Raw genomic sequence first — 22443 nt, 5'->3', positions numbered from 1 at the left:
AGTCTGAATCTCTCAATTAATTTCACAGGCCCTGGGGAGACCACAATGATGTGAGTCACATCACCCTCCCCATTCCTGTGCATGCAGACAAACGCCATCACAAACACTGGATCGGAGCATTAGCCTAGAAGGATCACAGAATCACAGTATGGTTTGGGTTGGAAGGGACCCCAAGGATCATCAAGTTCCAAGAATGTTGTCTTAAAGGTATTGGGAGATGGCAACACCATCATTCTTTCTTGTGACCTCTGAATTTACTCATATTGCTGTGAGGAAATCGTGGCTTGATTCCAAGTAGAAAGTATTAATGCTGTTTTCTTAACAGTCATCATGTTGCTACTTTGTATGGGGTGGAACTACTCACACTGCTATGAATTCTAGCTATTTTTTAGCTACTGTTATGTTTTTCTAGCTTCTCTCACAAACCTCCATTGATAAGCAGAAATATTTGAATCTGGGCCCATTTCCCCAAACCTCACCTTCAGTGTTACAGTTTTACCAGCTGTTTCTTTATTGTTTTTTAAGCTATGAGTAAGCTGACAGCTATTAAAAATATTTCAACCATTATTGGGGATATTTCTCATTTACCAGTGAAAGCTGAGATTAGAACAGAAATGAAAAAGCTGAAAGAACTGGTTAATCTTTTAAAATAAAGCATATGAATTCTTAAGTATTAGGGCACATTATTTCAGTTGCTGCACACGTATTTATTGGCTGTGTGCTACAGGCACGTATAAATGCAGCTATGCATATATGATTCAATATGAAAGAGAACATGTATAAAATCAACTTGCTACAGTAACTATTGTGGAAGCCAATAATGGTTGGCTAGCGGTGAAAAGCATGGGAGATAAGAACATGCTTACTATTAATACTGTTCATTTTTAGAAGCGCACACAATGGGGCTCCTATTTTGACATTTTCTTCTGAAATATGAAGTACGAGGCATTGTCAGAGCCAGGATACAGGGCGAGATGGACTTTTAACTGCCTGCTGTAGTGATTCTTATCTCACTTTATGGGGTGAATTAGAATTCTTTGGATCAATGGATGTACACTGTCTTTTCTTGTATCAGAATAACATTACACATCTTCTTGTCATTATAACACACTGCGAAGATTTTTTTCAATGATAATGACAAGAGCACGTCAATCACAGGGATTTCATAGCGGGAATTTGCTTCTTGTTACATCTTTCACCTGGCAAAATTCTCCATTTCTTCTTCCTGAGTTGCCATTCAGAGGTTGGTAGCAAAATGTTTGGGATTTCACAGAGAAAACCTTGCACTTCTGCTGCCAGCAATGGTACAGAAGTTATACAGGCATTAACTTCTCTACATCCATGATTATAAAAACGGCATGGGCAAAGCCCACACTTTGTTCTGCTTAAATATCTGCACAGATCAAAGCTCTTCCCCGATAGACACTATTGTTGGGAAGCATTAGTATGCACTACCTGTATTTTCCCGTGTTCAAAGGAAGCAATCACACAGCACTTCATTTATTTTACTAAGAGCTCAGTAAATGCTGCACTATTGCCATTCTGCAACAAATGTATTTTCACGTGGAGGTTTTACCTTTAACAAATTCTTGTTGAACTCCAGGAAGTGTGTTTTATTTTTGCATAACGAAGACTGAATGCATAGGAAGTTGGATTATTTTAAGGCCTTTCATTCCCTTTACACTTTTCTTCATTAACTGCAGATTTATTCTGTGTGGAAAAGTTCTTCTAGACCCACTATCAGACCCTGGGTTCAGTGTATTATCAAGGAAGATGCTGACTAATGGTGTCCACAGGATCTGAAATAATGTGGATTACTGAAGATGCCAAACCCCACTGCAGCATCTAGTTACCCCTCATAACGAGCGAAGACGTGGCTCCAGTGTTGATGGGGCAGCTGCACTGAGGTGGCTGAAGTCAGCAAATGGAAGAAATCTGAAGTCTGCAGAGAAAGGTGCATTTTCAAGTATCTTTCAGGCACTGCTGTGTATTCACAGATCAATCTCTCCCCAACTCAGCGCAATTTAAGGGTCTCAGTTAGGAAGATGTTCTTAGGAAAAGGTGTCTCACCACCTCAGTTCAGCATGTTTTTATTTGGGGCATTCCATGCATTTCTGCTCAGGACTGTTTGTGCTTCTAACAAACGACCATTCTGAAAACAATTACAATTGATTAGTCTCAGTTTTCATACTTTGCTAATCTGTAAAACTTCCCAAGTAAGATGGTGACTTAATTGCAGCATTTTGCACCTTGGTACTAACTGTGCGTTAATTGTACTCATGTCCAATTCAAAAATCAACACAGAAACTTTGTAATAATCTCCTTTTACAGTTTGGGTTATGAGAAGCTGAGAATTCCCTTAGGCTGGATTGATAAAACATGGCATTTGTCCTATTCCTAGGATGATGTTCAGCAAACTTTATGACAGAGGGAAACAGCTGGTAAAGTGGGTTCATGGAAAGGTGAAGGTAATATAGACATAAAAAACAAGAGGATAATGATTTTAAAAGGGATAATAGTTGTAATAACACCATTAACCTTTTGCTTCAAATTATTGAATGTGGGGTCTCTTCAGCAGGCTAATCAAAGGTTTTCATTAAGTGCAATGCAGGAGGAAGTGGCAATATACAACCTGAGGTGATTTTTTTCCTTCTTACAATTATTCACTATCAAACTGATAGTGAAAAAAAAAAAAGAAATGCCCTTTGGCTGTTGAAGACCCCTTGAAGCTGACTTACTTTAGGAGAAACAAACTCCAGCTTCCTGCTTGCTAAGAGCTGCATTTTACAAGGGGGAAAAAAAGAAGAAATGAAAAACAATTTGAGATAGATAGAAAATTAAAGTCAGATATGTAAACAAGTAGTGAGGTGCTACAGGGCAAGCAGAGTGTCAGTACAGACCAGCTGCAAGCTGGCTGTGTGGGTACCACGTGGAGGAGGAGGAGGATCAGCAGCAGGGACTCACCTGTACAGCAATGTGTGCGCTGCACAAAGCCATGTGTGTGTGTGCTGCTCTGCTGGGCGCCAGGTCAGGCACCTGACTGCAGAGTTCTGTGGTGATGTGGGATGTGTGAAGCTCCATGCTGTGCTGCCCAGCTTACTTCTGGTATTTGAACAGCTAATTCTGTCTGAATCAGTAAAAGGCTGCCTTTCCCTCCTTCATTTTCCACGCGTGCAGGGTTGGCTAGCAGAGGCAGCCTGTGCTTTGACAGTTTATTCATATGTTAAAAGGCAAATGCATCGATGGTGGAAAATTGCCATAGATGATATAAAAAGCTCCTGGTGACTTGATGGAATTATTCAGGAATGTGTCTGATTAGGCAAATCTCTGTCGTATCATTTCACAGGCTGCGATCTTTACTGTTTACTTAGGGCATCTGTCTAAGGTGCATCAGGGCACCTCTGGCTGGAAAGCTGCATTCTGTATGCAATCAGCAGGGAGAAAATCACCAAGTTAGACACGTACAGCAAGACTGTCTGACTAGCTTGCTATGTGTCGTGTCAATCTAGTATGAAAGGAATAAGTGTAAAAGGAAGTTTGCACTGCTCCTCACTGACAAAACCCCATACTATTAACAGCCCCCTTCTGTGGAATCAGAAGATGGTGAAAGACTTCAGGAGCAGTGTGCCTTGAATTTGAATTAGCCAGACTGAATTTAAAATCAACAAGCTGAAAGGGCTCGAGATAAGAAGTCGCAACATTCAGAGGAAATGAGAACTGTTCCGGGAACTAAAGGTGAAAGAAATAATAAGACACATTAGAAATATTCAGCAAGAAAAGAGGCACCTTTTCTTTTTCCTCGACACCTTTTCTTAGAAGTCATCTATAATCAGTAACCTTTCCCAGACACTTTACCAGGCTGTTTTTAGTAGCTGAATCCTTTGTTTCAAAACCACCCATTGATTCAGTGCCCTAAGAGAAGAGTAATTAAGGTGGACAGAGATCCTGCCCACTGCCCACTGTATGGATGTATGAGATGTAGAAGAGAGAGGGAGAAAGGGGAGCTAATTAATTTTTCCAAAGATAATTCTCACACCACACATGAATCTGCTCTATTCATTTTCCTGTTGATCTGTTTATTTCCACATGCACACGTGCTGATACACATACGTATGTGTTCCTGAAGGATAATGAACTGTTTAGGCAGTACTTTGTCAGAATGTCTTTTAAAGAGTTACATCTTTTTAATGCTCAGTAGTTTAAGCAAACTCCAAGGTTCTTACTCGGCAATAAACCCATTAAATCATCTTAAATACCATGTCATAATGACAATTTGATGCCACCAGATGTGACACCAGGGATTTTTTTTGAAATGCTTTCCTGCAGATACAGCTTCCTGAATTTTCAATTCTCTGGCTTGTTTGCACAGCTGTTAGATCACACAGCTCTGCCATCTTTTTGCCTCACATCAGTTATTCACTAAGTCGTGTGTGGTGTGACTGCAAACTCACTACATCTGAAATGTTTAGGCTTAGATCCACTTCACCCTCATAAAGACTCAATAGTTGGGCTTTATGAGAGCTGGTGTATGAGCATTAAAATCCTAGAGCAGTATCCATTCCAGCTGTAGAGCTCCCTCATGGGGAGATTTTAGAGATGCAGGCAGAACCTCTCACATACCTTGAGCTAGTTCCATCTTGGACTTTCTTAGAGAGCAGACTCTCTAAGGAACAGTTTGTCTCTTCTCCTGACCACCAGTGCTGGACCAAAGTCAGGATGGGGGCTTTGGCTGTGATCCACTGTGTGAGTGACCATGCTTGGGCTTTCTGTCATGTTGTGACTGTGGGTGGGTTGGTGCCATTTGATGTGATGTGACAAACGCGGCCACTCTCCCTCTGAGACACTGCTGCAGACATCCATTTTCTCCTAGAAAACGTGATGTGTGTGGGGATGTATGTTGGCAAGGACCTGGAGTGAGGTCATGAGTAAGTGTGCAATAGAAAGTGTAAGTGTGCAATAGTGTGCGCAAGTGTGATTGCGTCAGGCAGGAGCACTGGTGGTGGGATTGGAGCTGTTCTTTGTTAGGCCAGAATCTCTGTCTGTAACCTGAAGAGACTGAGCAATATTTTTAAGTCAGGAAAATCAGCACAAGACTCTGAAGGCCTGGTTGGCTGTGGGTTCCATACAGCACCCAGAACTCAGACTGAATGTGATGCAGTGTTACAACAATACCATAATCCTGTCACGCCAAAGGATTGTGGAAAGCTTTCATTGACTTGCACAGTGTTTTTGTTTGATTCACTGTTTGGCTTCATGGCTAACACATGAAGGTTTGAGTGCCTCTGCACTAAAGAGGGCATATAATGCTGCCCTGATTACCCTCTGCTGAAGTGTAATTTTTGATAACATCAGTAAATACAAAACAGAAACAAAATGACGACAGTATCTGAGCAGCTTGTGATAGCAAATGAGGTGGAAAAGTTAAATGGATGTAGAAAAGGATCCCCAGAGGTTGGATCACAGCACGGTGCTGGTAGCAGCCTACTTGGTTCCATACTGGTATCAACATGTGGAGTTCTAAATCTTTCTGAATTGTGGCTGAACAGAGAGATCTGCTCATAGCTACCTTCTCTCCATATTGTATAAGCTGTCCTTCTCCAGGCAAACAGATAAAACCTCTGTGCCAGCCATAGCAGCAGTTTACATGGAAAAGCAATTAAGCAATTTGAGGAAAGTATTAAATGCAATTTTGGTGTTTTTTTTGCTGTCACTTACAGCTCAAAAGAGGAACTGCAGTGATGTGCAGAGACTGGCGTGTTCTATACAAACTCATAACACAATCTCATTGACTGCTTGTGGACCCCCATCTCTCTCTTTTTCCATCTGTTGTTTTATGTTTTAGGACTAAGTTGTTTGGAAGATGTCCAGATTTCTCTCTCTTCCCAACTTGCACACAGTACCTGCCTGCCTTTAGGCTCCTTATATGGATAGCAGAAAGAGAAGCTTCTCTAAAGAATGAATTGCTGGTGTGCCACAGTGCTGCTCTTCTCCCCCTCTCCCTTCCACTCTCCTCGCACTACAGAGGGCTTTTAAAAGGTGCCTTGAATACATTGCCTCAGTTAACAGCCAAAGTCTGATGGGATGAATTTGGGCTATGCCACCTTCTTCTGTTGGTGATTATTCAGAATTAAGATAACACAAACTGTAAGGACTATGAGTGAGGATCCAGCTCTTCCTTGTGGCCCATGAGTGGCAACAGCAGAAGCTGCCACATCTTGGTCTAGGAAACAGCTCACGGCTGATAATATTTCAAGAGATAACAAGGGAAAGTCAAGCTTATCCAAGAAAAAAGAAATGACACGATATAAATAAGCAAAGAGCATAAAACATAAACCCAATCCTATTAAAATTAACTGTGTTTTAATTTCTGGAAAGGATGACACGTTGTTGTTAGGGTGTGCTGAACGGGAAAAGATTACATGCATCATTAAGAGAAACTGTTTTCAAGGGCCCTTTTAAAAATGTGTATCTGTGTTTGCAATTGCCATGTGCAAAATAGAAAAATCAGAGAAGGGGGGTGAAAAAAAAGCAAGGAGTGGAAATAGCTCATTTTGTGAACTATAGGAAAAAATACGCCATCTGTGATTTAGTGCAGTTCCCAAGTTCCCATCTGTGACTGAAGCAGTCCTCGTTTAGGGCTGAATTCCTGAGCTGTTCTGTATGATAAAATATTTCTCTTGGAAGAAGCCTGGGCTAATGGGTTTGTTTGTCTGGAGTGTGGCTCTTCTAGGTGAGACAGAAAACCCCACAGGTCTAAGTCTGCCTCTAGTGGCCAACAACACGTAAACAGAAGAAAGTGAAAGGAGGTCAACAATCCCAGACCCATTTTTATCAGTGTTTCTGTACTGCTTTTTATCAGTGTAGGTTGCTGGGATGTGAGAGGCCTGGATGGTGATTTCACACTCTAGTGTAAGACTGCATGGCTGCATGGTTGCATACTTCTAAAAGCAGAGTATCTTTTAAAGAAATTCTCCTGTTTCTCCATGTTACCTACTTGGCCACAGTGCCTGCAGCAGGCCTCTAATGCAGGCTCACTGCTAGAGCCTTTTGAAGCCTCTGGATGCAATGTCACTGCAACCTGTGTCTGAGTGCAAGGTGGCCTCAGCTGTATCAGGTTCTTCTATAAATGCAACAATTTCCATTCCTACGCTCTATTAAATACGCACACGTACACCCTGGTGTGATTTCGGTTACCACTGAAATATATATCTGAATAATAAGTGCATTCACCTATTTAATTTATATTTATATTTTCTACTCTGTGTAATTATATGCTGATTATACGATTATAGAAAATACATGCATATTTTGCACGATTATGCTGTTAATGAAATAATGCCCGCAATAGAGCTTTGCATGTGTGTTTGTGTGCGTGTTTATGAAAATACAGCCACAGTTGGTTGTGTCAGAGTTGTCCAGAGCTCGTTGGGCTCCTTCTGCACTGAGGTGTGCTGCTCAGTGGAGGAGTGTGTTTGTTGTTACTGTTACCACCTGTGGCTGTATCTAGTTGTATTACAAAATGGTTTCGGCTTTATTAGAAAACACACCTGTGATAAGGATGTTCATCCAGCCTGATTTGGTGCTTGACTGACTCAGCTCCCTGCTGAAAGCACTGTGTGAGGTGCTTCAGAATGGGACACCTCAGAGCCCCTTACACTGCAGCACAGGTTGGGCTTTTGGACATGCATCTTCCTGTGCCTCTATTGGTTTTAGGACGTGATTCATTGTGTGTATGCAGCCTCAGAGCAGCCAGGTACCCTTCCAAGGCAGCACTACTTGTCCCTGTGTGAGCGTGCAAGGGATGGGGCAAATTCATGTCACGGCATGCGATGCTGTAGTGCTTGGCTGCAAACTCAGAGTACAGTTGCAGTTGGCTCCCGTACAGCCCTTTGGTCTGGGTGCTCTCATGCTTGCCGGGGCTTCCTAGCCACTGGTTTAATACAGATGAATAAACAAACAAGTAGCAGCCATTGATACCATCAGCATCTGTGTTTGCACTATGGCAAGCAAAGCAATTCACCCAAGCTAACAGAACAAAACTGCGTCAGAGCTGGGGGCAGGATTCCTCCCTCCCACCTGCTGTCCCTGGGCATCAGCTGCTCCCTGCATAGCTCCTCAAGGGAGAAAACAGTTCAACTGACTAAATACGCCGTGGCCGTGCCTCTGCCATAATGTACAGGCGTTGCAGCCAAGGGGTTAAAAAGAAATGAGCGCATCTGGCATGCTCTGTGGAGTTCCCAAAGCCTGAACACGAATGACCAAATTGCTTTTTACTTTTTAAATTAAGCCCTCTGTCCGTATGCATGCAGCTAACACTGTTGTTCCATTAAATGAAAGAATTTGTTCCCACTCGTATTCTTAATAGGGTAAGACCCTGCAGTTCCGTCTCACAACTTTACTGACACAAGATCTTATTAAAAACAATCCTCCCCCTCTCCTCCTTGAAATCTGAGCTTCTGATAGCTTCATCCACACTGTTTATTTTATATACACAGCTCTGCAGCTGCTGCTTCCTTCTTCTCCGATAAATGACAGCGTAACTGTTGCATCCACTAAAAAAAAAAAAGTAAATAAAATTAAATGGGGAAGAACAATACATCTCTGGCAGAGAATAGGAAATCTTTTAAGGCACGTATCTAAATTGTACAGCCTGATCTTAATTGTGAGGATAATTCTTTGTTATTTCAAGCAACTTGGAACATGTCAGAAAACGCACACTCTTGGCAGTACATCCAGAAAGATTTCTTTGGAAACAATGGAGAGAATTCTCCTGAACTGGAAAGAGACTGAAGCTTCCTTACTAGGTTAATAGTTCTATACTCTGTGATGAAAGAAGAATGGCAGAATATGCTAGAATCTATTGTTTGGTTGGCTTGGAAGGTTTTTGCAGCACAGACAATACTGGCTGAGGCCCAGCAGTGAGTGTTCCATGGCAGGACAGCAGTATGAGGTATCACCATTAGCAGTAAGGAACCCCATGAGCAGCCCCCTATGGGCAGCTCTGTGTCTTGCCCTGCAGGAGGACACAGCCTTCCCAGCTGGTGAGTCCAGCTGAGGCCATGCTGGTCTCATGCCACCAATGTATTACTCCTGCTGGGCTCTAGCCCACTGCCCTGCTGTTTGTGCCATCGCTGATGAAGCCACCAAGTGCAGTGAAGGCCAGCAGCAGCACTGTGGTTATTAGTCCCATGCTTGTGGGACTGAGGTACAATTTCAAGGTCTCTGTTCAGTACTGAGACAAAACTCTTGAATTTATCAGCAATTTGTCTATGGAGCTGGGAAACAATATTAAGCAGAGGCAGAACAAAGCAAGAGAGAGTTACGTGAAATCAAACATCTGTGTTAGAGCAGGTCAGTATTAGGGGTAACCTCTGAAACTGGAATTGTTTGGCTCTTCCTGCAATAAGGGGGAGCTGTGCAACATGCACTCAGCTTGTAGGTAGCCTGACCAGTTCACAAACTGCAGAGCTGAGACACTGAGTGAAAAAGTGAGTTGTTGGAGGGGAGTTAGGGACAGTGAGGGAGCTGAGGAAAAAAGAGGACCTGGTACAGTGATCTGTAGGAAGGGTGAGGAAATAATTACAAGCAATGGAACACTGACCTTGGTGAGGAGGAGAAGATAAATAAATAATCCTTAAAAATGTAGAAATCTTTTATTTAAAAGGAAGAGAGAAAAAAAGCTACAGAAGGTGGAATGTGCCAAGAAAGACATTGGGAAAGATCAAACGGGGCCAAGCACTGCAGCTCTGTGTGAAGAGCAGCAGTTGACATTCAGTCGAGGTGTGAGCATTATCAAAAGGATGAAGGAATAATGGCGATATGAGGAAAGAAAAAGAGTTTGGAAACAAGTGAAGTAGCACTAGTGGGAGATTTCCCCTGGATGCCATGGGAGAGATGTGCGGAGGAAGGGGTGAAGGAGGAAAGCACATGGTGTGACCATTCTCAGGCTGCTCAGCAGCACTCAGCTTTCCAGATGTAGGCACTCAACAGCTCTGCCTCAGCTTCCCTGTAAGTGATGCCTTACCACAAGTGTGGCCCTGCAGCCCAAGCACCCCAGGAAGGTGCCATGGGGACAAAGCTCTGTGCAGAGCATGGGCTCCAGCCATGCCTGCTGCTGCACTTGGCAGCTCTGTGTGGATAACCTGAGCCTCACAGAACCTAAGCCTCCTACATGTCGTGTTTAACGTATAATCTGTGGCAGTTTGCCCTTACACCTAAATAGATACTAGCAAGTTGTTTACTGTGGCCTCAGCCTGCTCTTGTGCCACACTTGTAGGTCACTTGCTGGGCGCAGTGCTGCCTGGAGGCCCAACCTGGGAGAGGGTGGGGTAAACCTCAGCTTCCCAGAGAGGAGGAGGATGCTCTGGACTGTGCTCACATACCTGCTCTGCAAGGCAGGCTGAGGCTGGCCATGGGTTACTATTCCAGTGTAGCCTCAGGGGTAAATAAAAGAGGCCAGGTTCCCATGAATGCTGGCCCTTGTACCACTACAGGTGTTAACAGGAAAAAGGGCAGCTCCCTGACCTGAGCCAACCCAGAAGAAAGCATCTGAGATACCTGCAGGTCTCTCTGTTTCAATACAGCTTCCTGTATGTGCTGCAGCTTTAGGCAGAATATGAAGAGGTTTGACTGATATTAATATAAGCAAGAGCTCCTCATGAAATAATTGTGCCATCTTTGGTGAAATGAGAATTTGTCTGGGAACTGATCAGGTATTTCTCTGTGGACTACATGCTGAATTAGGACCAATGATGTGATGAGGACACAGTAAGCAAAAAGTCCTGCCCTGTGAATGAGGGCAATAAGGGAGATCTTCATGTAGTTGCATAAGCTATTAACCTTTCTTGCTGCAAAGTGCCATCTAGTGTTCACAGCCAGTCCTGCCAGCTGTGGAACTGTAGTTTCAAGCAAACAGTTTAAAAGACTGTTAAAGGGGGGCAGACAAACTAACTTTAATAACTAGATATTATTGGCTTTTAATACACTTGTCCTAGGCTTCTTTACTATATGATGGAATGGGAAATGTTTCAACTGGGTTAAAAATGTAATCTAGCTCTCAGAAAGCAAAACAGAGACCATGTTGAAGGAGCGTGTTACCTTGAAACCAATCACACAATTTCAGGTACAAAACATGTGCCCAATGATGTATCAAATTTGCACGTGCAGTGAGCATTATGATACTATGAATGTTGTTTGTATTGCTTCTGTGTGCTGATCTGGGAAGTCACATTAGGCTCTGCACACAAGGAGTGGTGTAGGAAGTTCTCTTCTCTGCAAGCTTGCAAACCAGCTGCAGTGAGTAAGTGAATCCAGGAACAGGAGAGCAGGTTAATGATCATCATACACTGTGGGTAGGTGCACGCAAGCTAGTTCTGTATGCAGATTAGTAATGCAATAGCAAACATACTTTATAGTCTTAAATCAGACCCAGCAAAGACAAAGTCTATCATCTAGTCTAAGAATGAGGAATCTAAGAAGATCCACAAGAATGGTTAGAAATTGAAGGTGGAGAAGAGGTAAAAAAGGGCATGAAAATAATTCCACGTTCAGGACTGTATCTGGGGCATCTTTCACGCGGGGCTGGGGCAGTCCTCATTGGCTTGGTAATTCTCCTGCCAGATCTGATCAGCCCTGAAACCACCTCGAGCACAGACCTCAAACAGAAAGGTTGTTATTATTATTTGTTGTTATCTGCAAAATGCTGACAGCACTTAGAAGTGCCAGAGGATTCATGCCTTGGGTTTTGCTCTTGCAATGTCCAGGAGCAAAGTCTAATTAGCCCTAAAAATGTCCATGATAGAGAACAGCCCTACTGACAGGGAGCAAATTAGGTCTCTGACCTAGCAAAGCATTTAACCATGTGCCACATATTTTAGTACATGTATTTCTGAATTAAGACCTGGATGATGTAACCTTTTCTGCCTCTAATTTCTTTGACTGCAGTATGAAGCATAGCCCAACTTGCTTTCTGAGCATCCCTTCCTTACAGTATTAATGTGCTTTCTAAACTGACTCCTTGTCTTCCTTGTGTCATTTCGGTAACAAATGACAGAACAAATACAGCAATGAAGAGCCTGGAAGGTTGCACCAACTACAGAAGATAGTGAGAAGAATGCAGATTTATCTTCTAGGAGTTTGGAAAGCAGCAGTTGACTCAGAGCTTGAGGGAGTCACCTTGCTGTCTGAGTTAATATTAACTTTATGATGTTCTGAGATGACTCTGTGGTAATACGGACTTCATGAGGTCCTACATGACCCTCAAGGGAATAGTGAGTTTAAAGTTTTACCCTGTATCTGCTCATGTGATGTTAGAGGTATAAGCTCTACAGGACAGACTGGGAGCACGTCTGCTTTCCTTTCCAAGCCACATGATAACCTTGGTGGGTGGCTTCAAGATGGGTAGAACAGGAGTTTGTGCAAAATAATGTTTTTTTTCAGACTGTGCTCTAAAAATCTCAGAGTTCGTGACCGATTTGTGCAGAATAAGGAAGAGGTAAACAATACAAACAAGACAAGCTTCAGATTTGCTACCCAAGAGCTGGAACCTCCACAGAAGCACTTTCAGGTTATCTGTGAATTAAGAAAAGTTACGCACAGCTGTGCTAGAGAATCTCTTCAGACGGGTGCTCACCCAGATCACCCATTACAATAGTAATCTGTGCACATAGTCCCCCGGACAGGAAACATCCGTACCTGATCTGTAGCCTGGGTTCATACAGCTTCCATTTCCAGCCAATGCTTTCTGCTGCATCTCAATGGCATGTTCTTCTAACTGGAAATATTCTGAAATTGTCTTTTTTCGAAGTATGGATGCTGTTTTAATTACCAATTACTGATTAATAAAAGGAATTCAATAACACATCATAAAAATACCTTATAATATGAATTACATGTGGCCCGGCTTTACTGCTTAAGTCATGCCTCAGTCACTGATTGGAATGGTTTATCCAAGTGCTTATCTCTAAGCCCCAAAATAATCCCACTGAACTCAGCAGTAGAAGGCACCCTTCAGTATTAAAAACCAAATCTCCAGCCATAGCATTTTGCAATTTTAGTACCCGACAACCCAAGTGTTTGCCAACTGCAGTCCTTCTTTTCATTTTGGCTTCTCTTGGGTGTATTATGTGACTCTAGTTTGACTCATTAAAGTCTCAGATTGTGCTTGTTTTGTTAACAGCCATTAGGGCAGGGGTTCTGACTCTTAATTGGCACCATCTGGAAATAAGAAGGAAACTGCTTAGGATGAACGCAAAGACGAGGGAAGTCCTTAAACTTCTTCACATCTGCCAAACTCGTCCCATTTGCAACAGCCACATCTGACCAAGGAACCTTCCTGCCCTTCCATTTCTGCTGCGAGCTGCAGGGAGTGTTTTCTTTCAAGGAAAAAACCATCGCTGTGTTGCCAGCAGAACTAGAAAACAATCATTTTGAAGTGGAAAGTCGTCTGTTAGCGAACCAGGCCTTTTTATGCAAATTGAATATCTTTGTTCCCAGTTTTTTCCAATCTTGCACCACTTGTTCAGCATTTCCTCGTTTTCTGGCGCTGGTTTCCATAGCTGCATGCAATCACACTCTCACACAGATGCCGTTCTGTGTTCAAAGCACTGAATGCTACAGGGCATATTAGTGTTTTTATGCTTTAGATCTATCTTTATGTAACTTCCGGGCTCATTAATATATATCATTTTGTGTGATTAAAAAACAACAACCTGGCGCATGAAAAGCTTTGAACAGGAGAATGGATTGTAAGGAAAATGGCTTTCTTTTCATTATGCAGATTTTAAGCTAGATGTGCCCAGAGAGTGAGTTGGAGTAGGTATTGGCTACTGCAAGGCAGTGATTCCCTGACTGCAGCCCTGCAGACTGCATGGCAAAAGAAAGAAACGGGAAAAGTCAAATGCTATTTAACTGCAAAGATTTTCACATTATGATTTCACAGCAGTGGACACAAAGGAATGGAAGAAGCGCATGGCATTCGTCTTAAGGCTTTTTAGAATCTCACTGAAAGGTGCACTTTTTTGCAGCAAAGACAGACTGGACTGAGATGTGCAGGTATGGGAATGATGGCCTCGCTTTGAATACTGAATGAGCACAGAAAGGTGTAAAAGCTCTGGCTGTTGGTGAAGCACAATTCTTCTAGTTAAGTCACAACCTGAAATATTGACTTGTTGTGCCAAAAAGCATGTAGACGATGTGTGCCACACAGTGCTCTAGCTGTGGATGTGGGTTTTGAAGCAATGAGAGTGAGGTGGGTGTTTTTCTGACCATCCATTCTGAGTTACAACTGCTTTCTGTCTAATGATACCAGGCTGTGTTAGCACTGAAAGCCAGAAGTGAGTGTCTCTTTCAGGTTCCTCTCCTTGACAATGCTTACTGTCCTTCCAGGGCATCTCGATTACCTCCAAGAACAAGGCTGCCCAGCACAGGCTTCTGTTCTCCTAAATGACCTGATGCTGTAGGTGCACGTGATTTAGATGGCATCACTCAGCAAAGCAGCAGAACAATCTCCCCATCCAATTTAAGAGTCTATATTTACAAGGAGCAGCTTTCCAGAAAAAAAAGAGATACACTGCACTAAGGTGGCTGGAATCTCTTGATGCAGAAGGGGCAGTGGCAATAATGTAAAATCTGGTGTATGACCCACCCAGTGCTCACTAAACCCTTCTGGAATTGGAGAAGCAAACCCATTTTTCCTGTCATATCTCTGACTTCATGTTAAGGAGTACATGACTTGAGCAGCAGTGCAGCCCTTTGTTAAGCTGGAGAAGTAAGGGAGAGAGCCACACAACCCACACGGTTCTGCTTCCAAACAGCAGCTCCAAACATTTCCCCAGTGCTGGAAAGTTTCCTCCTTCTCCTTTTCCTCCTGTACGTTAAAAGGAATGTACTGATTATACGGAACTATGGCAGCAAATTGCTACTAATGTATGAAATGAAAATCCACGCCTCATGGCACAGAGATCTTAGACAGATACTCTGCAATTACTGCCTTGCTACAATTTCTGCTGGGTGTTATTCAGACACAATACTGAGCACAGACAATTTACTGCAGAGGTCATAAAAAAAAAAAAATCTCATTAAACCCACATCATTTAAGACCACGTAGTTTCCCAGCTCACATTTTGGCTTGGCACAAAGCTGTGGGTTGCTGCCCACAGGAAAAATCCCTCTCTGGTGCAAGGCAAAGCAGTGGCAGTGGGAAGGGTGAGCTGTGTGCTCTATGGGAGGACGTGGAGGCTGACCAGCTGCATGTTTCTCTCACTGTCTTGCAGAAGCATGGAGACGTAACCAGCTCCTGAGAGTGCAGGTGAAATGCAGAGAGGCTTAAGAGCTGAGCAAGTCTTGAGTAGCCAACAGCCTGAACTTGATAGCCATTTATTTCCTGGGAATAGCAAACCCCCCAGGGATTTGGCATTTTCTCCCATGTGATAATCTGTTGAATACAAGATACTGGACCAAATTTTCTCTGCAGCGGCATCAGGTACCGCTGCTTGGAGCAGGCAGGGCCAGTTGGCAGCAGTGCAGGCGTCTCATGAATGTGCTGATGTAGCACTGACACGGGAGCTGCTGCCAGGGCCCTGCCTGCAGAAGGGTAGGCAGGAATCAGAACTATCTTTGTGCAGTGTAATTTAGTGACAGGCCCAGCTGTCCTGACTCCTGTTTTTAGGTGATAAATACCCCACACAGAGGTGCCACAACTGTGCTAGTCAGGGTGAATCAAACTCTCCAAACAGCCAACACTGAGGCATTTTGCCTTCTCCAGCCAGCGACCCGAGGTGTCAGCTGGTTGATGTAACAGGAGTAAACACATTTCCTATCATCCAGGTCTTTTACAGCCAGATGACACTCGGCATCTGAGTGAGGTGTCAGTCCAAGAAGAAATGCAGGCTCCCAGATCTGCCTCCTTGGTGCTGGCCATGGCTGGCTGGAGCCTCTGCAGGGGATGACATCTGTGTTCATCAACTCTGCTTCTTGCTGCCCAGCTCTGGGGCTGGGCCACACTGCCTGACTTACAGCGGGAACTGTGGTGGAAGCAGAAGCTCTGTGGGTGAGCCAGGAGCCTGGCAGGGGCTCCTGCATGTCTGGGAATAAACACACCTGAGTGACTGTAGGAAAGATGGTTCAGCCCAAGAGATTGTAGCTATGGACACTGAAAAAGCCCAACAAAAAAAGCCCAATATCGGTTTACTGACTTTTCTTCCAAGACAATGACAATCCATTTTTATAATGAGTAAATTCTCTTCCTGCAGCACCCCAGCACATCCTTTTTATTTTCGTCTATAAAGCCCAGCTTTCCATTGGAATATTACAACTGAAAGAAAACACTTGATATTGATGGGGAAACAACACAATGACATCAGATACCCAAGGAGAGATATTTGTATATACAGAGAGAATTTAACCTCAAAGACTCAGTTCACCTATTCATGTGTGATTTATATTGCCCCAGGCTCCCAGGCAGAGCGAACACTGACACCCTTTGATGTTGAAAGAAGCCTAGTGACTGGCCTTTGGAGAGATTTGTGATGTCTCTATCAGCCTGTCAGTGGAAAACCAGGCAGCAAAGCCAGGCCCCCTGAAGATTTCAAGGCCTTGTAGGCAGAGGAATTGTGTAAGCATTTTACTTTCACCAAGTGCCTGAGAGGCCGAGCACAAACAGCCTAATTGAGTGGCTACAGAGCAGTGTGCTGCAGCCTGTATCTACATGGCTCTCCATGACTGATGTGCTTTTGGCCAGGAAAAGGGGCCAGCAACGGGTGTATTTAGCAATTGCATGTCCTTGGGTGACGGAGTGCTTTTGAAGCATTGTGGAGATATGAGAACCCAAGGCCAAGGCTTTAAAATGAGGAACAAACCTTGCTTATTTGAAATGGAAAATATTTTCTTGTATTTGCAGGTGGGCAGATAGGCCCTGCTCCTAATTACTGCTCATCTCTGTGGTATCAGGCGTCAAGGGTTTTCAGTGGGATGAAATAGTTCTGACTAGGTTTGACATCCTACAAAGAAAAGCACAATACCACAAGAAAAAAAAAAGAAGTGCCAGCAGTGCAATATGTGCTGTACAGCTCTGGCACACGACCAGATCATGCACCAAGGTTAGCGATGGGAAGCAGGTGGCAGGAGGGACCAGGGGCTGACGCTCCTTGTGAGGTGAATTCCCAGACAATGTGTTGAGCAACACTTTGGAAGACAGGATTAAAATTCAATATAATGCTGATAGATTGGGGTAATGACTTGAAAACAGTAACACATGATATAATAAAGACAGCTGTAGAATGGTTTACATGGAATTAAGGACTGCTGGCTAGGCACAGCAGGATCTGAGGATTACTGAGGATTATAAACTGAAGATGCATCTAAAATATGATGCTATTGCAAAAACAAACAAAGGACCAGTGCTCCATGGTTATATTGAGGATGAGAGCTCATTGCAGTCAGATGTGTCCAAGGTTGCAGCTCATCAGGAAATGTACAGAAACTGTCCAAGCATTTGGAGAATAAGACCAAGTGGGGGCTGGTATGTACCACCTGGCAACGCTAACTCATATCTGGTACACTTTACATGTGATGCAGTTGAATTAATTTATTATTATTATTACTATTATTTTGACAACCCAATTCTGTTGGGCCATAATGAAGAGGGCAGGAATATGGAGATATATTTATTTTTCCCTCTGGCTGCGTTGTTGAGAGGCATTGTACCTACAGCATTAGCAATGTCATTTATTGTCCTTTATGTACACCTGTCCCTTCAGAAAGTCAAATACTGGTACCCCCCTTCCTCTCCTTTTCCTTGTGCCCTTCAAGTGAAAGGACTGTAAAGTCATAGGCTTAAAGGTTGTGAACAGAACATCTGATGCTGGAGAGCAGGTATCCATACATTTACCTCAGTGGGAAAGTGGAGAGTAATTGTGGGTTCTGATTTTCCATGGAGCCTCTGTGGGGAACTAATAGTCTGGACTTGTCCTTTCTGAGGCCTAATTATGTCTCTCTGTCAAACTATAAAAACAAGAGTCTGCAGCATCACAAGGGAAAATGAAAGCTATTGGCCTGTGTTCTGCATTTAATAGGATGTCAAAATCTAAAGCACAGTCTGACTGGTTTTTGACTGGGGTTAGAAAAGAAAATGCAACTAATTAGGCTGTTCTGAATATCCCTCTCTGTCTCATAGCCGTAGACTTGCAAACTGTAACGTACTGGGAGTCCCAAACTCTCTGATCAGTGCTGCCGTCTGGATGGGAGGGGTCTTTCCTGCTGATGGGATTCAGGCTCCACTTGAGCACTGTCACCATTAGTGAGGACAGTTCCCTGGGAAATGCTTTGTGCCATCCAACTTCTACATGTCAAGGAGATGGAAAAACAGAGCTAAGATTTTAGGTGTAAGGAGCTGGAGATGAGCGCTCCATTGGAAGCATCACAGGCAACTGATGAACTTGCAGCCTTTCAGCTTTCTTTGAAGATTATTTTCTGATGTCTCTGACAATGGGGAAAAATTTAGAAAGCACCTTGTGTGCGAATTGCAGGTTTTACTCTTCAAATATCACAGCCCCTGAATCAAAGTAACACAGAGTAGTATTCAGTATATATATAACAAATACTGGAGATAGAATTTACCCTCAAAACAGACCAGATGCCTTAAGTGTGAATGAAAACAGCTGCCCTCAGCCTTCGGTCAACCTGCTCCTCCATGTTTCTCTCTTCCACCTGCATCTGTATCCTAACCATTAACTCTGATCCCAGACTCGTAGAGCTGTTTCCTTCTTGTCTGCAATCCTTCATAAGGAGATAAAAGAAGGCAACATGATCATCTATGTGTAGAAAGCCCGAGACAACAGGAGATGATGCCCTATATATAAAGAATCAATGCATTAATTACACTTTGGAGTCTGTTGTATTAGATGGTAGATGATGTCCTACTGCCTTCCTCTATTCTTTAGAAGTTAATTTGAGGGTTTTTTTGCCTTTTTTCTTTTTCTTTTTTTTTTTTATTTTTTGCAGTGAAGACATTTATTGGAGAGAACTGCAGAAGTTGCTGGTTCCTTTTACCTTTCCCTTGTCAGCTGCCCTCATTCTGAACCAATGCTACGCTCAGCTGGCTCCTCATGTTTTACAGATGAACTGAAATAAAAGTGGAATTTGTCCCACTGTGAAATAAAGGAAGAGGAAAAAATAACTGTCTGCAAGATTTTTCATGCAAGTCCCACATCCTTGGTTTTGCCCTTTTTTTGACACAGAAATTTGATTGTCTTCTGCTTAGACATTCTGAGGCACCTTTCTGGTTTTCATTCTTTTTTCTGATCTAACATTGGGTTAGTCAGGAAACTGCCAACTTTGTCTCACAGTCAAAATTAAACACTGCAATTCAAACTGAGAGGACATCAATGGGCAGGAGAAAAAATGAGGTCTTAAAATGGTGTTTTTTTTGTAAATGTCACTTCTACAAAGTCTTGCACATGGATCTGAGTTAGGAAAGCAGTCAATGAGTCTGCAAGAAAAGAGAAGGTCTTTCCAGGAGTCAGCCTAAAAAGAAAGAAACAGAGTGGAAGGGAGAGTAAAAAGAGAATGAACTGCACAACCATCAGGAACTTAGGAAGCTGAGAGAAATGAGCACCTGGATCATTTTGGAGACTGAGAAAATACTGTGTGATGAGGCCTCAGCACTTACATGGAGATTTATAGCTGTTGTTTCCAATAACTGCACGGTGATTTCACCCACAAATAATAGTTTCTGCAGAGACAGCTTAACCATGCTGCTAAGTGTGCCTTTTCCCAGGTTGCAGCAGCAAAACAGACTCAAAGCAGCTTGGGCTCAGTACAAGAAGCAGAAAACAACTGCTCACTTGGAAACCCCGTCTAGGCAGACCCTTCTTCTCTGGCACTGAACAACATCCCCTTGGCAGCAGCAAGGAAAGCAATGGGACTTGACCATCACTTGGAAAACTCTTTCACCCTGGGTCTGTCCTGTGTTTCCAGCTGCATAACTGATCTCCCTGGAGATGAGGGCAGCAAAGCTGTGGCTTTTCTATGGCTTGCTCTCAGCGGCCCCAGTATTATTAGACAAAAGTCTTAGCAGGAACCAGTAGATCATTTTGTTCTAATCCCAAGATACACCCATGAAGGGGCTCATCTGGTACCAAGCCTTTAGTTTGGGCAGGAACCAAACATACACTGCTTTCCTTGGCCCCTGAGAACAAACTTCCCAAAGCTTACCGAGGAGCTACTTAGGTAAGACCTGCATCTGTATTTTCAGGAAAGCCTTTGAGAATGGTCTTAACCTAAATGCCCATTTAAGCCTTACTGAACTGTGGTGGAGGCAGATTTACACACGAGCTTAAATAATTTCCTGACTGCAAGCTGCAGCTCTAAGTTTTGTGTATTGTTTCCAGTTGAGCGATGATAGCCCTCTCTCAGCGAAAGTAATGTGTGAGTTACGCAGCACAGGGAGAATGAAATGACAAATTATCACTTCTGAGAGAATAGCCAGTTTGTTTGACGTTCCCCATCAGCTCCTTCCTACTGCAGATGCTCACTGTGGTTTCTCCAACCAGCAAAAAAAGCCTTCCTGATCTCCCTGTGCATAGCTCAGCCTGTCAAGAGCCACTGAAATCCCACATCTGAGCACAAAGGTGTGGGGCATTTTGAAGGTCTGACAGTGACTGCAATGAGAAACTGCAGTTAAAATACAGGCCGCTTACAAACAAAGGGCAGAATAATAACCACACAGCTTAAATTTAGCATAAAAAGTTATAAAATAGGCATTATGGTGGTGGGAGTTTGCATTTTTCTCCTCTATTTTCATCGGTACAGCTTAAAGGGTTGGAGGGGATGTGCTGTGCAAATAAAGGATTACTTTTACCTGCTAATCTCTGGCATAAAGGTGACATAAATGTACCCCTGTGAGTTGCCATGTAAATGAATCCAAGTCAAATAATACACAGGGAGCAACAAAGCAACCCAGCCCAGCCTGCTCTGCAATACGGGTGTTTAATTTGTGCATAGAAATCCCAGGAACTGAATAAAAACGGGGCCATTTCAAATGCGCAGACCCACACCACCCTCCTTCCCACAAAAGCTGATCTTTTAGAATATGTTTAATATATATATGTATTAGAAGAGTGGACAGGGAGGGAAGAAAGGTCAGCAAATCCATGTTAGATGATAGCACAGATTCCTCGGCTACAAAACGCAAAGGCCGAGCAGAACAAAGAGATTTGCATTCTAAGTGATGCAAAGCAGCCAGCAGCGTTTTAATGTTGTGTTTGCTCTGTGATGTCTTCATCAGGCGCTCAAAGGCAGCGGCTCTGGCAGCCGTGGGTCCCTGTGAGCCTGTCAAACTCCGTTTCCATGGTTTTCCTTCAGGCAGCACCATCGGCAGACAGCACGGAAACGGACCCCTGCAACCTGTTTTGAACAGTGTCTCTGATGTAGGGCCCCAGAGCGGGCATCAAACTAGCAACAAGCAGCAAGAAAATAACAATTTTGCTTTTCGCAGGTGTCAGAACGGCAAACAAAAGGCTGTTTATAAAAGATGCAACATCCCCTTTTTGTCGGTGTTGGCAGTTTAAAGTCAGCCGGGCAGCCGTTAAGGAGGAGATTTTGGATGGGGTGTGTGCTGTGAGAGGGAGATTGTCTTGAGGAATTCCAATTGCTTCCTCCTGCATCCTTCAGCCTCTCTAAACAGGGCCTTCTCATCACTGAGCTAGCAATACTCTATACAACAATAGCTGTTAATGCTGTTTCAGTTACTCCGTTTGTGTGAATGACCAGGGCTATTTTTTTCAAACCATTATATACATATATATATTTACAGGCAAAGAATGCATAAGGGTCTCGTTCTTCCTTACCTTGAAAAACACTCTTTCATTTAAACAAACAGTTCAGAACATGTTAAGCATATGAAGCAGTATTTCAGCACTGACAGAGAACACTTTACCTGTATGCCAATAATGGACATTCAGTGCCCCAGGGCTCCCAGCCTGTTCTTGTGTTGTGAGCTGTGTTACCTGGCAGCTTGCAGCAAGTGACCCACACGCTCATCTGGGCCTTCCATGGCACAGCTTCACACATCCACCTGCTGCAGGTCAGCGGGCTCTATGGATGGCAGTCCAGGATTCCTGGTTCCTCTGAGCCTCGACGTTTGCAGCTCCTTTTAGAGTTCTATTAAGAATACAGAACAGTGGACTCACTGGAAGTTTTCTCACCTCCTGCATTTTCCAAATACATTCAGTACTTTGCTTATCATTAAGTAGCTGGTTAATACTGTACTGTATCTGTATGTGGAACAGACTGGAAGTCGCCAGGTGTGCTGAGGAGCAGATAGAGGTGATGTAACACTGCAACTGGAATCCTACCCTCATCATCTGATTCAGGGAATACTCACAGTATGTAAAGAGAAAATAGGCTTGTAATTCACAAAGCTTTCAAAGTGATTATGATATATTA

General features: G+C 43.3%; 2 long non-coding RNA genes across 5 annotated transcripts in view; one reads left to right on the top strand and one right to left on the bottom strand.

The window, feature by feature from the left end:
• Nucleotides 1-22443, top strand: part of LOC107318879 — a 53327-nt gene that overhangs the window by 10047 nt on the left and 20837 nt on the right. The window lies entirely within an intron of this gene.
• The window catches only part of LOC107318880, a 76497-nt gene continuing 75128 nt past the window's right edge, over nt 21075-22443 (bottom strand). For 2 of the 3 annotated variants that reach the window (XR_004308544.1, XR_001557569.2), the window contains exon 5: nt 21075-22158. This is a non-coding gene — a long non-coding RNA (uncharacterized LOC107318880). The remainder of the gene's footprint in view (nt 22159-22443) is intronic. The other variant, XR_004308545.1, reaches the window with a different exon arrangement.

Source organism: Coturnix japonica, chromosome 10 (genome assembly GCF_001577835.2).
Source record: "Coturnix japonica isolate 7356 chromosome 10, Coturnix japonica 2.1, whole genome shotgun sequence".
Taxonomy (NCBI): Eukaryota; Metazoa; Chordata; class Aves; order Galliformes; family Phasianidae; genus Coturnix; species Coturnix japonica.
Note: the sequence above shows the minus strand (reverse complement) of the source record. Positions and strands in the feature narration are given on the sequence as shown.